The sequence below is a fragment of the Neoarius graeffei genome, chromosome 3, assembly GCF_027579695.1.
Source record: "Neoarius graeffei isolate fNeoGra1 chromosome 3, fNeoGra1.pri, whole genome shotgun sequence".
In the NCBI taxonomy this organism is placed as follows: domain Eukaryota; kingdom Metazoa; phylum Chordata; class Actinopteri; order Siluriformes; family Ariidae; genus Neoarius; species Neoarius graeffei.
In genome coordinates, this window is record NC_083571.1 from 14,349,471 (window position 1) to 14,364,401 (window position 14,931).

The window sequence follows — 14,931 nt, forward strand, 5'->3', positions numbered from 1 at the left end:
CATGAGAAGATAAACTTCATATCTTCAAGCCAATGTGTGATTTTCTTTGTATTATATCGACACATTCACAAACAAAAAGTCCCCAAATTTATCAAAACAATTCATCAATTTCCTCATAAGTGACATATAGAGATTTATGTCACGGTTTTGAATCTCCATGTCCCGGATGTAGCTTGTATGAAAAATACAAGTGGCCTATTTCCCAGTAAACCACTTGTGTCCGTATTATATATTAATGTATGTACATGGAAAAACAAGTTATATATGGTGTTCACAACTGTCCACAGTTTTGAATACCTGTGGTAGGTCTTGAAACGTATCCCCCGCAGATATGGAGGTGCGACTATATTGTATATCATGAACACCATTTTAGAAGGTGCAAAGTAAAATATTTCTGACCTTTTAAGTAAAGGTGGCCTAAGTTTAAAACTCTGTAACAGGACATGTGTTTTAGCTAATAATACTCTTCATACACTACCGTTCAAAAGTTTGGGGTCACCCAGACAATTTTGTGTTTTCCATGAAAAGTCACACTTTTATTTACCACCATAAGTTGTAAAAATGAATAGAAAATATAGTCAAGACGTGTTTCTGGCCATGTTGAGCATTTAATCAACCCCACAAATGTGATGCTCCAGAAGCTCAATCTGCTCAAAGGAAGGTCAGTTTTATAGCTTCTCTAAAGAGCTAAACTGTTTTCAGCTGTGCTAACATGATTGTACAAGGGTTTTCTAATCATCCATTAGCCTTCTGAGGCAATGAGCAAACACATTGTACCATTAGAACACTGGAGTGATAGTTGCTGGAAATGGGCCTCTTTACACCTATGGAGATATTGCACCAAAAACCAGACATTTGCAGCTAGAATAGTCATTTACCACATTAGCAATGTATATAGTGTATTTCTGATTAGTTTAAAGTGATCTTCATTGAAAAGAACAGTGCTTTTCTTTCAAAAATAAGGAAATTTCAAAGTGACCCCAAACTTTTGAATGGTAGTGTACATTATCTTATTGTAGCAAACGTTCAATACAAGTATCTGTTGTTATTTGAAGAACCTTTTCCCCCATTTTCTCCCTAATTTGGTCTTGGCCAATTCCCATCCACCAGCCAGGTTTCCCCAATCAAATGACAACCACCAACCATATTGTCATAGTGTGTTCACCCTATTGTTATAAGATCATGAGTTCAAATCCCAGTAACGCCAGAGCCATCCATGGCCAGGAGTCAAAGAAAGCTAAATATTGGCCATGCTGCCTAAGGTGGAGTTTACATTAGACCGTATCAGCGGATCATCAGATTAACGTTTTTAAAACGATTAGCGTGCACATAGCAACACCAATACACGATTCGCGTGCACACAGCAACACCAATACACGGATACGCTCGGCTCCGCAGGCATCCTGCGCTCCAAATCACTCCGCCCTGAACAGCGAGTGCCCTCTGGAGGGTGCGCACTCCGGCCCTGCGCAGCTCACAGAGCGCGCGAGTATAGCGCACGAGCAATGATTCGGGACTGAGCCGCTGTGTGTGTGATCCCAGTGCATATCACTTACCACTTGCAAGTGGAAGGATGGCAAGCCTAAAGACAATCATAAGTACACAATGGGCAGTATTTGCATCAGTATTTGCAGTATTTTCATACTTTTATACTCTTTAATGAAAGGTGATACAAGGCGGAAGTCCGTGCCGTTTTTCAGCAGTTGCGTCACATGACCAACGCCAGCGAATCAGAAAGGTGGATGTCACAGTGACATTGTCCAATGACGACGCCAGCTAGAGCTCAGCATAGCGTATCCGCGTATTCTCAATGTTTACACAGCACCGGACCAGACACGATCTAGATTGAATACGTGGACCCTGGCGGATTCCCATCTCCCGGCGTTTCCAGGCGTTTTAATGTAAACAGACAGTGCATCCGCGAAGAAAACGAGACAGATATGGTCTAATGTAAACTTGGCCTAAGTGGGAGGCATGCATACTCTCTCTCACTGGGACACTAGCAAATTGTTGGAGTTGATGAGCTTTTGCATGTGGAAGAGGGCTGATAATGCTTTCTTTTGAGTGTGTTACCCTGCAAGCAGTTCAAGAAAGATGTGGTTGGCTAGCTTCATATGTCTCAGAGGAAGCATTTGCTCGACATCACCCTCTCCAGTTCGTAACTGTTATATGATAGGGGAGTGGTGGGTGATGGGTGGAAATTGGCCAACACTAAATTATTCATGACACTCAGTGAAACTAGACAGGAAAGTTACAGATTGAGCGAGAGTAATATAAGCCTGGACCCACCATGTGAGTTTCATTTCAGTAAACCATGTTTATATCCTGGTGTATTATTTAACATAATTGAGTAATTGAAGTAGAATTAATAGGAATTATTCTATCCACATTCACTGGATATGAGCAATTGCATGCTCTGATAGGCTACTCTACTACTAGGCTGTCAACCATGAGTAGAGAAAAATAAAATGGTGGTGCATGTTGCTGAACCAACCAAGGACAAAATAAAAACTCTACTCAAAAACAAAACCCCCAAAATTATCAAGTATTTAAAAGAAACAGAAATAGCTAAAAGAATATAGTCGTCCCCCCCAGTATCTCCTGCTCCACACTCCAGCCCAGTCAGTGGCGGTAATGCACCTTTTAAGTTGGTTTGCCAACCGCCAAAAAACCTTTGTAAGGATAAATAATTATAAGTATTTATTCTTGACCAAGAAGGCAGTAATTTATTTTGTGACAAAATTGTAAGGATTTATTCTTAATATTCTGTTTTATTCTTAATGTTCTGTTTATTCTTAATGTTCTGTTCTATTTCAGCTAGAAGGCACTGAATTCTTCTGTGACCTTCTGTTTCCTGTGTAACTGTGTGACCTTCTGTCTAAGCTAGACACATTGCTCGAGATGTAATATTGATATCTTTTGGAACATCCTATCAGAACTGTGCTATCTCTGACCTAAGGTTGTGCATAAATGTTGATATCTGTTAGAACATCTGCTAATATGAAATGATCCAAGGCTTCACTCTGTGAATATAAAAACCCCTGTATTCTCTCGTTGTGTTGGGGGGCTTGCGAATAAAGATGTGAACTACTTTGGGGTTCCTGTCTTTCTTTGCGACCCACCCCCCAGAGCTCTGGGTGCATGTGGGGGGGACTGATCTCGAGAAGTTGACTGTTCCAGCTGGGGGAACCCTTACAACCCTGAAGAAGAAGAAGAAGAAGAAGAAGACCCCCCCCCCAAAAAAAAGCAACAAAATATGGAATGAAAGTATTTGATGGTAAGAATGTATCTTTTTTTATTTTTCACAAATTATTATTATCGCATTTTTCACAAATTGCTACTGTCATTTCACCAGTTTGTTTACATTCTAAGCGGAAATGATTTTGTCAGAAGTTTTGTATAAAGTTTTTATTTATCGAATTTGCAAAAAATAAAAATGCTCTGTTTCTCAAAATCCAGTGAATGTGGATAGAATAAAACAGTTATTCCACTCAATCTCATCATGCATGGCTTATAGTTGACTCAGTGCTGTGTACCTTGTTGGCTATCAGCTCATGTCGATTTCATGGAATAACTGTTAAATGTACAGTATGTCTCAACCCACTGACGCTTCCTGGGAGTTTAAGAGGTTAAGAACATTTTACCAATTAATGATGATCCCAAAAGTAGACTTCCACTGTGTGTAAGTTATTGTTATTATTATTTTTGCATGTTTCCGGTCTGCCTCAGAGGACAGTAATGCTGTTCCATCTCTCCAGGTGACACAGCATACAGTGTCAGAGATTGTCATTTCCTGTCTTTCTGACACTCCCAACAGCTGTGACCCAAAATCCTGCAAAATCATCCTTACCCCAGGCTGCAACCCATTCATGTTACACCAAATCACAATAACTGGCCTGGATTCATGACTAAAAGCTCAATAGGAAGGCATTTAACATTCAGCTTCAGGCTTTAGTCATGAGAGGAAAATTTGGTATTATTCGTACAAAGCTGGCCTATTTTAGAGTTATTTGAAACCGTCTGAACCAAAGAGTGTAATTTCATTTGGTAATTTCATGCATTAGGGCCTCTCCTAATCTTCTGCCTAGCGTGACTGATGGGTCGGTCATGAGGATTCAGAAACTGCTCTCCTCAGGCCAGAATAAAAGTGGTGAGAATGAAAAGATCAATAGCCAGCAGTGCTGTGTGTGTGTGTTATGGCATAGACTGACTTCTCTCAGAGTCGCACACTGTTACAGTGAGCAGCTGTGTCGAGTTAAGAGCACTGCTTCATCAACCACCAACCTCGCTTGGCTGAGTTTTTCCGATTCTCCAGTACTTGTCTTTAATCCCAGCAGCAAATGTCACCATTACAGAGTTATCACAGTGTACCATCTAATGTGCCAAGACAGAAAGAAGATGAGTGAAAGGCTTTATGATTGTCATTCAGCATATGTTGTCACTATCAGATTATGTAGCAGCGGCTCAGCACTTTGGGCTTTTCAAAGCAGAGATCTGAATCCCTGAAGCCAAATAATTATAAAGCAATGAGATCAGACTGCATCCGATGGGCTTTGTGCTGGATGAGCAGGCTTTGGAGAGTTTGTATTCTCTACACATCTCCTACATTGAGGATGAGGCAAGGAAATATGCTTGCTCAAAAGTGCAATCATGCATGCATCCTTCTTGTTTGTGAAGATTCTCAGTCATCCTAGTAAACTGTGGGTGGTAAAAGAGAGCAATTGGACTTGCTTGAAGATTCTTGAAGACGTTTCACCTCTCATCCGAAAGGCTTCTTCAGTCTAGCCATGTATGATGAGATTGAGTGGAATAACTGTTTTATTCTATCCACATTCACTGGAACTGAAGAAGCCTTTCGGATGAGAGGTGAAACGTCTTCAAGAATCTTCAAGCAAGTCCAGATGCATCCTTCTTGGTTTAATTTAAATCTATTTCTCCCTCCATCCTTTTTTCTGTTCTGTTCATTAATTACGGTAAGTATTTTCTAAAACATTCACACATTAGAGAAATACCAAGCTAGTGCTTACCTTGCACTCAGAAACAATTGTGCAGGTTCTTCAATTGGATTTCTATCACAGCACATCTGATTGGTCAGATCGTATTGATTAATTCCCGATAACAGTAGCTATGAGAGTACTTATGGCTGCTAGGCAAATCATAGGTTTATATTAATCCACTTGTTCTGAGACACAATATGGCCAAAAGGATGTGGACACCTGACCCTCACACCCATAGGTGTATGTTGAACATCCCGTTCAAGATTTAGTTCCCATTGTTTACATGTCAAATTTATGCTAATAATTTACATGCTAAAAACCTAGTCAGGGAGGTGTTACTTAGAACTGTAATGTTCAAAGTGTTGCCTCCTTCGGAGTGTCATTTTTAGTCATCTTAGTAATTTTTAATACTGCTTCATTAAAATGTATTATATGACTTGAAAAAAAATAATGTTTAATATAGCTTGCCATGGGGCAGCATGGTGGTGTAGTGGTTAGCACTGTTGCCTCACAGCAAGAAGGTCTGGGTTCGAGCCCTGTGGCCAATGAGGACCTTTCTGTGCGGAGTTTGCATGTTCTCCCCGTGTCCACATGGGTTTCCTCCAGGTGCTCCGGTTTCCCCCACAGTCCAAAGACATGCAGGTTAGGTTAAGTGGTGACTCTAAATTGACCGTAGGTGTGAATGGTTGTCTGTGTCTATGTGTCAGCCCTGTGATGATCTGGTGACTTGTCCAGGGTGTACCCTGCCTTTCACCCATAGTCAGCTGGAATAGGCTCCAGCTTGCCTGCGACCCTGTAGAACAGGATAAAGTGGCTAGAGATAATGAGATGAGATAGTTTGCCATTATGAGCATGATATGGACTTGATACAATGTGTATTTTTATTTATTTACTTTTTATTTGTATTGGGCTTGTTTTTGACCTGACTTTGTAACACCAATCTGGTGACCCTGAATTAAATTCCGGTAGCCTATATTTGAACAGCATTTTTCACAATAGGCATTGTCACAGTGGCTTTACAGATATCTAGCTTTAGATGTAGGTCTGTAATAAGCAAACCAGAGGCAACATTGGCAAATAAAGAAAAAAAAAACACTATCCAGGATGACATGAGGAAGAAATCTTGTGAGGAACCAGACTAAAAAAAAAAAAACCCTGATCATACAGTACAGTCATCTATTACAAAACAAAGAAAAGACAAGTACTGTTGAAAATGTTCAGAATGTTAGGTTATTGGTATAAAGGTATATATTGCTATGCTATAGGTATGTATAGGTATGAGACCGTCAATGATGGCATAGCTCACTCCGGCCCCATCTAGTCCAGAAGGAATGATCTAAAGTGGGCCATCTTGCGCAATAAATGTTGCAAACTATATACACTATATAGAAGCTATAAGCTATATCCACCCTAGAAATACCGATCTATTTGCCAGAAAGATCCAAAATGGCAAGGAATTGATCGAGAAGCAATGATTTTTGTTGAACTGCTCATTAAGGCTTAATTAGTCCATTTGTTAATTAATAATTGTAATTAAGCAAATCTGGATAGAAGTTATATGCACCCTAGGTACCCCTACCTTCATGCCAGAAAGAATCAAAATCAGTGAAGAATTGAGGGAGAAGAAGCAATTTGTGTGGAAACTGCTCGTTAGGGCTTAATTACTCCATCTCATCTCATTATCCCTCGCCGCTTTATCCTGTTCTACAGGGTCGCAGGCAAGCTGGAGCCTATCCCAGCTGACTACAGGCGAAAGGCAGGGTACACCCTGGACAAGTCGCCAGGTCATCACAGGGCTGACACATAGACACAGACAACCATTCACACTCACGGTCAATTTAGAGTCACCAGTTAACCTAACCTGCATGTCTTTGGACTGTGGGGGAAACCGGAGGAAACCCACGCGGACACGGGGAGAACATGCAAACTCCACACAGAAAGGCTCTTGTCGGCCATGGGGCTCAAACCCAGACCTTCTTGCTGTGAGGCGACAGCGCTAACCACTACACCATCGTGCCGCCTTAATTACTCCATATCTTCATTATTAATTGCAATTATGCAAATTTGGGTAGAAGCTATATGCACCCCAGGCAAACCTACCTTCCTGCCAAAAAGAATAAAAATTGGTGAAGAATTGAGAGAGAAGAAGCGATTTTCGTGAAATGCAGATGACACCAGATGGATGACGGACAACACATGATGGCATACACTCATCACCTGCCGGCCGGATGAGCTAATAAGTTATAGATATATTGTGAATATGATTCTTGATATGAAAATATCAGGCAGTAAAACTCATATTTCCCATTTTGTGGGTGTTGTCAAAGATCAGCTTCACAGTAGTAACGTAGTATCGTTGATGGGTTTCCTGTATCTTGATTGGCTTGCTGCTCCTGACACTGCGATGTAGCCGGATGTACAAAACATGGCTGAGAAATGACGGCATGCAAAATGTACGGTTGCAAAAATAATAAATGTGATGTTAAGGGAAAGTATTTTTTTTCTATGTTCCATTGCTGATAACCGAGTAACGTAAGCAGCTTGCTAAACAACGGCTACACAACTCGGAAACAGGTCACACTTTAGAAACACTTTCCTTTGGTAGAAATTCCGTTGTGGGCGGCACGGTGGTGTAGTGGTTAGCGCTGTCGCCTCAGCAAGAAGGTCCGGGTTCGAGCCCCATGGCCGGCGAGGGCCTTTCTTTGCGGAGTTTGCATGTTGTCCGCGTGGATTTCCTCCGGGTGCTCCGGTTTCCCCCACAGTCCAAAGACATGCAGGTTAGGTTAACTGGTGACTCTAAATTGACCGTAGGTGTGAATGTGAGTGTGAATGGTTGTCTGTGTCTATGTGTCAGCCATGTGATGACCTGGCGACTTGTCCAGGGTGTACCCCGCCTTTCGCCCGTAGTCAGCTGGGATAGGCTCCAGCTTGCCTGCGACCCTGGAGAACAGGATAAAGCGGCTAGAGATAATGAGATGAAATGAGAAATTCTGTTGTTTGCAAGGACCATTTTGAGCCTGATTGCTTTGAAAGGAATCTCCAGGCCGAGCTCTTGGGCTATACGGATGGCTACTACGGATGTAATATATTTTTGGCCACTAAGGCTTTGTGGCGCTGTTCCCTCATATGCGCCACCTGAAACATTTGTACTTGACCTAAAACTCATTTCCAGTTAGTGCATTTGTGTGGATCCAGAGACTTACTAGATTATAACGTTATAATTCTATGAATGTTCGAAAGTAAATTATGTTTGCTTATTCATGAATGACATGCTCAGCCATAAGTTAATTTTTTAACCTTACAGCCAGCGCTATAAAGTTTAAAAATGTTGAGCACCAACTGTCTCACGTGTTATCCTCGTTAGTATAGTGGACAGTATCTCCGCCTGTCACGCGGAAGACCGGGGTTCGATTCCCCGACGGGGAGGCTTCAAAAATTTATTAACTTTTTTTTTCTTTTCTATATATACTAAATAAATGCATTTTTCACATGCTGTCATTATGGAGTTCCTAATTAAAACCTCTGGGTATGAAGTGCAATATGCTACTTGGGGGCATACTGTTATAGTAAAATGATGTCATGGGGTCATGCAATATTGGGATTTTTTTTTTTTGTGACAGTATGTCTTTAAATGTCATAACTATACAGGGTGTTTCAAAAAATTTGATATTATTTGAGATGTAAATATCCCAGACACTATATAGTCTAGCCAAATGAAACTGAACAGGCTTAATGTTGAGTAATATAAGATTTATTTCTCAAAATTTGAATGAGAAATTCAAAGGTATGTGGATTCCATGAACAATTTCACAAATTTTCAATATTCGCGAACCTGTTCGACCGTCTCTTCCGATGCTGGTGGTTGTCCAGATCTTTTTGCCCTGCACAGGCAGCCTTCCTCTTTGAACTTTTTGTGCCATGTCCAAATCTGCATTGCAGTTGGCACATTTTTAGAGAATTCTCTCATAAATACAAGCTGCAGTCTTGTTCGACTGTGTTTGAGCATACTCTAACACACAAAATGCCTTTACTTTTCCAGTGAATAGCATTTCTATACCTAAAAAGATAAAAACAAAAAACATTAAACATAAAATTTTGACCTGTTTCCACACATGCTGTTAAAATTTGAGGTCAATTGAACAAGAATTGGCAAAGTTATTAAATTGTGAAATCATATCAAATTTTTTGAAACACCCTGTATATGACATTAAAAAATACACAGATTCAACAGAGATATAGCAGAAACTTTTGGAGTGGACAATTTGGTACATTCTTAAAAAGAAGGAATTCATCGGTGAGCTTACAAGCACCGAAAGGCCTAGAAGACTATGGAAGACAACTCAAGTGGATGATTGATGAATTATTTCCTTGGTGAAGAAAAACCTCTTTGCAACATCTAACCAAGTTAAGAACGCACTAAAGGAAGTGGGCCTATCATTGTCAAAGTCTACAATCAAGAGATGCCTTCATGAATGTAAATACAGAGGGTTTAATTAAATAAATTAAATACTTTCCTTTTCTTGTAGTTTTCTTTTTCATTAATTGTTGATACTGCACCCTCTTTCAATACAGGCTTATAGCCAACGCTCCTCAACAGATCAGAGGTCTTGTACGAGTCTTCAGTAAAATGTGCAGAGCAGAGGAGAGACCACTTCATAGCCACCCAATGTGCCTGTGAACTTCTCACAAAACGCGTCCAAATCTTTGCAGTTTGAACATTCTTGGGCCATGAATGCAACATAAATCCAGTTTCTGTCATGTTGCTGCACCGGCCAAAAACACATCTATGTGGCATAGCAATAAATTAGCTCAAAATAGAGGATCGGAGTTGCAGTCAGCTCTGTGTTTTAGTATAGCGGAAATGGCGATGAGACCGCTGCTGTGACATTACGGACATCAAGGTCATTCACTCAGACCACTACCTCTATGCATCACTTTAATCGTAAAAATTACGATATTAGATTTATTGTTAATGCTTAAAACTATTCCTGTGTCTTTCTTGAGGTCTCAAGGCATTTATAAACTAAAGTGAGGCCATGGCTCTGCGTGTATGCTTTAAGATGCAAACCACTGATAACACTCAAGAACAGAAAGGCAAGGTTAGACTTTGCAAGAAAGCCTGCCCAGTTTTGGAACAAGATTCTTTGGATAGAAGAAATCAAGATTAACTTGTATACAGAATGATGTAAAGAAAAGAGTATGGAGAAGGAAAGGAAAGATTCATGATCATTGGTCAAACATGGTGGACATAGGCATGTATGGCTGCTATTGGAACAGGGTTGCTGGTGTTTATTGATGATGTGACTGCTGATGGAAGTGGCAGGATGAATTCTGACATGTACAGAGCTATACTTTCTGCTCAGATTCAGTCAAATGCTGCAAAACTGACAGGACGGCTCTTCGCAATACAGATGGATAATGACCCAAATCATACTGTGAAAGTAACCCAAGAGCTCCTTAAGGCACAGAAATGGAATGCTCTTAAATAGCCAAGTCAGACAGCCCAACTGAGCATGCTTTTCACTGACTGAAGACAAAACTGAAGGCAGAAAGACCCACAAACAAGTAAAAACTGAAGGTGGCTGCAATTAAAAAAAAAAAGTCAAAGTCCCTTCCACACCAGGATCTGGTCTTCCCAGGCAGTCTCCTGTCCCAGTACTAACCAGTGCTTTGAGGCACATGAATGTGGCGCTGATCATCTTCTTCTTCTTTTGGCTGCTCTCGATTAGGGGTCGCCACAGCAGATCTTTCATCCCCATTGCTCCCTGTCTTCCACATCCTTCTCTACCACACCTGCCACTTTCATGTCCTCTCTCACCACATCCATGTATCTCCTCTTTGGCCTTCCTTGTTTTCGTGTGTCTGGCAGCTCCATCCTCAACATTCTCCTTCCAACATGCTCTGCATCTCTTTTCAGGATGTGCCCATACCATCTCAGTCTCATCTCTCTTAGCTTAATTCCCAAGCTCTCCACATGTGGTATCCTTCTGATGTGCTCGTTCCTTATCCTGTCCAACCTTGTCACTCCCATCACAAACCATTAATATCCTCAACTCCGCCACCTCCAACTTTGCCTCCTGTCTCTTCGTTAAGGGTATGGTCTCTAATCCATACATCACAGCTGGTCTCACTACTGTCTTATTCATCTTACCTTTCACTTTTGCTGGGACTTTCCTATCACAAATGACTCCCGAAATCCTTCTCCAACTGCTCCACCCTGCCTGCACTCTCTTTCTCACCTCACTATCACAGCCCCCATTTTCCTGCACAGTTGATCCCAGGTACTTGAATTCACCAACTTTCTTTATGTCTACTCCTTGCATCTTCACTACACTCTCATCCCCATTCTCATTGATGCACATGTATCCTGTTTTGCGACTGCTCACCTTCATTTCTCTTCGTTCCAATGCATACCTCCATCTCTCCAAACCCAACTCAACCTCCTTTCTACTTTCAACACATATCACAATATCATCCGCAAACATCATGTTCCATGGTGACTCTTGCCTCACTTCATCCGTCAAGCTATCCATCACTATGGCAAACAAGAAAGGACTCAAAGCAGATCCTTGATGAAGTCCCACCTTCACCTTGAACCATTCAGTTGTTCCAACTGCACACCTCACTGCTGTTTCACTGTTCTCATGCATGTCTTGCACCACTCTAATATACTTCTCATTCACTCCACACTTTCTCATACAATACTAAACTCATCTCTCGGCACTCTATTGTATGTCTTCTCCAGGTCTACAAACACACAATGTAGCTTTCTTTGGCCTTCCCTGTACTTCTCCATTCACATTCTTAAAGCAAAAATTGCATCCGACGTGCTCTTCCTTGGCATAAACCCCTACTGCTGTTCACAGACTGCTACTTCTCTTCTCAATCTCGCCTCCAATACCCTTTCCCATAACTTCATGGTGTGGTTCATCAATGTTATCCCTCTGTAATTACTGCAACTCTGTACATCTCCCTTTTTCTTGTATATTGGGACGAGCACACTCTCCATTCATTCGGCATTTTCTCATTCTCTAAGATTTTATGAAACAATCTCGTTAGGAACTCTACAGCCGTCTCGCCCAAACATCTTCAAGCCTCAATCGGGATACCATCTGGTCCGACTGCTTTTCCAGTTTTCATTCTTTTCATGGCTGCCCTCACCTCATCCTTACTAACCAACTCTGCTTCCTGATTTGCTGTCTCCAACGAATCTGACCTTTTCTCTCTTGGATTCTCCTCATTTAATAAATCCTCAAAGTACTCTTTCTACCTTCTTAATACACTCTCTTTGTTTGTCAGCACATTTCCATTTACAGCTTTCATCACTCTTACCTGCTGTACATCCCTCACTTCCCTGTTTCACTGCCTAGCTAGTCTGTACAGGTCTTTCTCTCCTTCTTTGGTCTCCAGTCTTTCGTACAACTCCTGGTATGCATCTGCTTTTGCCTTCGCTACCACTCTTTTTGCCTTCTGTCTTGTCTCTTTGTATAACCACCTGCTTTCCTCATCTCTCTGATCGTCCCAATTCTTCTTTGCTAGCTTCTTCTTTTTTATCATTTCCTGCACTTCTTTGTTCCACCCACCATGTCTCCTTGTCTTCCTTCCTCCTTCCCGATGACCACCCTAGCACCTTCCTTGCTGCCTCTCTTACTAGTATAGCAGTAGTATCCCAATCTTCTGGCAGACTTCCATTACCACTCAATGCTCATCTCATTTCTTCCCTAAACTCCTTCTGATGTTCAACCTCTTTTAGTTTCCACCACTTAATCTTCGGCTCCACTATTTCACACTTCTTCTTTTTCACTTTCAAGCTCATCCTGCACACAACCACTCGATGTTGTCTATCTGCACTCTCCCCTGCCATCACTTTACAGTCTCCAATCTCCTTCAGGTTACCCCTTCTGCAGAGTATGTAGTCCACCTGTGTAGATCTTCCTCCACTCTTAAACGTCACCCTGTGCTGCTCTTTCTTCTCGAAGTACATATTGACTATTGCCAAATTCATCCTCTTTGAAAAATCAACCACCATTTGCCTTTCCACATTTTTCTCTCTTACACCATACAGTGGGGCAAAAAAGTATTTAGTCAGTCAACCAATTGTGCAAGTTCTCCCACTTAAAAAGATGAGAGAGGCCTGTAATTTTCATCATAGGCATACCTCAACTATGAGAGACAAAATGAGAAAAAAATCCAGAAAATCACATTGTCTGATTTTTAAAGAATTTATTTGCAAATTATGGTGGAAAATAAGTATTTGGTCAATAACAAAAGTTCATCTCAATACTTTGTTATATACCCTTTGTTGGCAATGACAGAAGTCAAACATTTTCTGTAAGTCTTCACAAGGTTTTCACACACTGTTGCTGGTATTTTGGCCCATTCCTCCATGCAGATCTCCTCTAGAGCAGTGATGTTTTGGAGGGACTTTCAACTCCCTCCAAAGATTTTCTATGGGGTTGAGATCTGGAGACTGGCTAGGCCACTCCAGGACCTTGAAATGCTTCTTACGAAGCCACTCCTTCATTGCCCGGGTGGTGTGTTTGGGATCATTGTCATGCTGAAAGACCCAGCCACGTTTCATCTTCAATGCCCTTGCTGATGGAAGGAGGTTTTCACTCAAAATCTCACAATACATGGCCCCATTCATTCTTTCCTTTACACGGATCAGTCTTCCTGGTCCCTTTGCAGAAAAACAGCTCCAAAGCATGATGTTTCCACCCCCATGCTTCACAGTAGGTATGGTGTTCTTTGGATGCAACTCAGCATTCTTTCTCCTCCAAACACGACAAGTTGAGTTTTTACCAAAAAGTTCTATTTTGGTTTCATCTGACCATATGACATTCTCCCAATCCTTTTCTGGATCATCCAAATGCTCTCTAGCAAACTTCAGACGGGCCTGGACATGTACTGGCTTAAGCAGGGGGACACGTCTGGCACTGCAGGATTTGAGTCCCTGGCAGCGTAGTGTGTTACTGATGGTAGCCTTTGTTACTTTGGTCCCAACTCTCTGCAGGTCATTCACTAGGTCCCTTTCTCTTTCCATTGACTCCATAATAAAACAACTTGCATCCACCTCCAATGTTCTTGGCCTTGCTTCCCTTCCACCTCGTCTCCTGCACACATAAAATGTCCAACTTCCTTCTTTCCATCATACCTGCTAACTCTCTCGCTCTGCCAGTCAGTGTTCCCACATTCAGTGTTCCTACCCTCAAGTCTAAGCTCCTTCCCTTCCATTTTTCATGCTGTCTCCTAACACACCTCCACCCTCTCTTTCTCCTTCTCCTTTTTGGCACAACAGTAGCATACTTTCCACCGACACCCTGTTGAACAACAGTACCAGAGGCAGCCGTTGTTAACCCGGGCCCCGACCAATCAGTTATGGTATTTCTCTTTCAATCCGCATGTTAGATTTGGCACAGTTGTACGCCGGATGCCCTTCTTGATGCAACCCTCTCCATTTATCCGGTCTTGGGACCGGCACCAAGAGTACGCTTATGCACCCCCAGTGGCTGAATTATGGGTGTGGCGCTGATCTCTATTTTCATAGCCCTCTGCCTCTCACCTATAAAGCTAGAGTTAGAGTGGGGGGGCTGGTCCTCTGGTAACCGCAAGAGTTTGACTTTCGACTCGCGTCTGTATTGCAGAGTGCCTTGCCAGATGGCAGTAGGTACCATTTTTATGATGGTCTTTGGTATGACCTGACCTGACCACAAGTAGAACTCATGATCTCCTGGTCGAGAGGCAGACATGCTAACCACTAGACCAGTTTGCAGCCTGGCTGCAATAAAGGCTTGGCTAATTACCTCAAAGAAGGAAACACAATGTTTATGTCCATGGGTTCTCGATTTCAGGTGGTCACTGACTGCAGAGAATTTGCCTCAGATAATTAAAAATGATGCTTATATTTCTAATTATTTTAGTTTGTTAATTATAT

General features: G+C 41.7%; 1 non-coding gene across 1 annotated transcript; it reads left to right on the plus strand.

Moving 5' to 3' along the window:
• The first annotated feature begins 8,351 nt into the window (after positions 1-8,351).
• On the plus strand, positions 8,352-8,423 carry trnad-guc (transfer RNA aspartic acid (anticodon GUC)). The gene has a single exon. It is a non-coding gene; the product is annotated as a tRNA-Asp (tRNA).
• Positions 8,424-14,931: the final 6,508 nt, after the last annotated feature.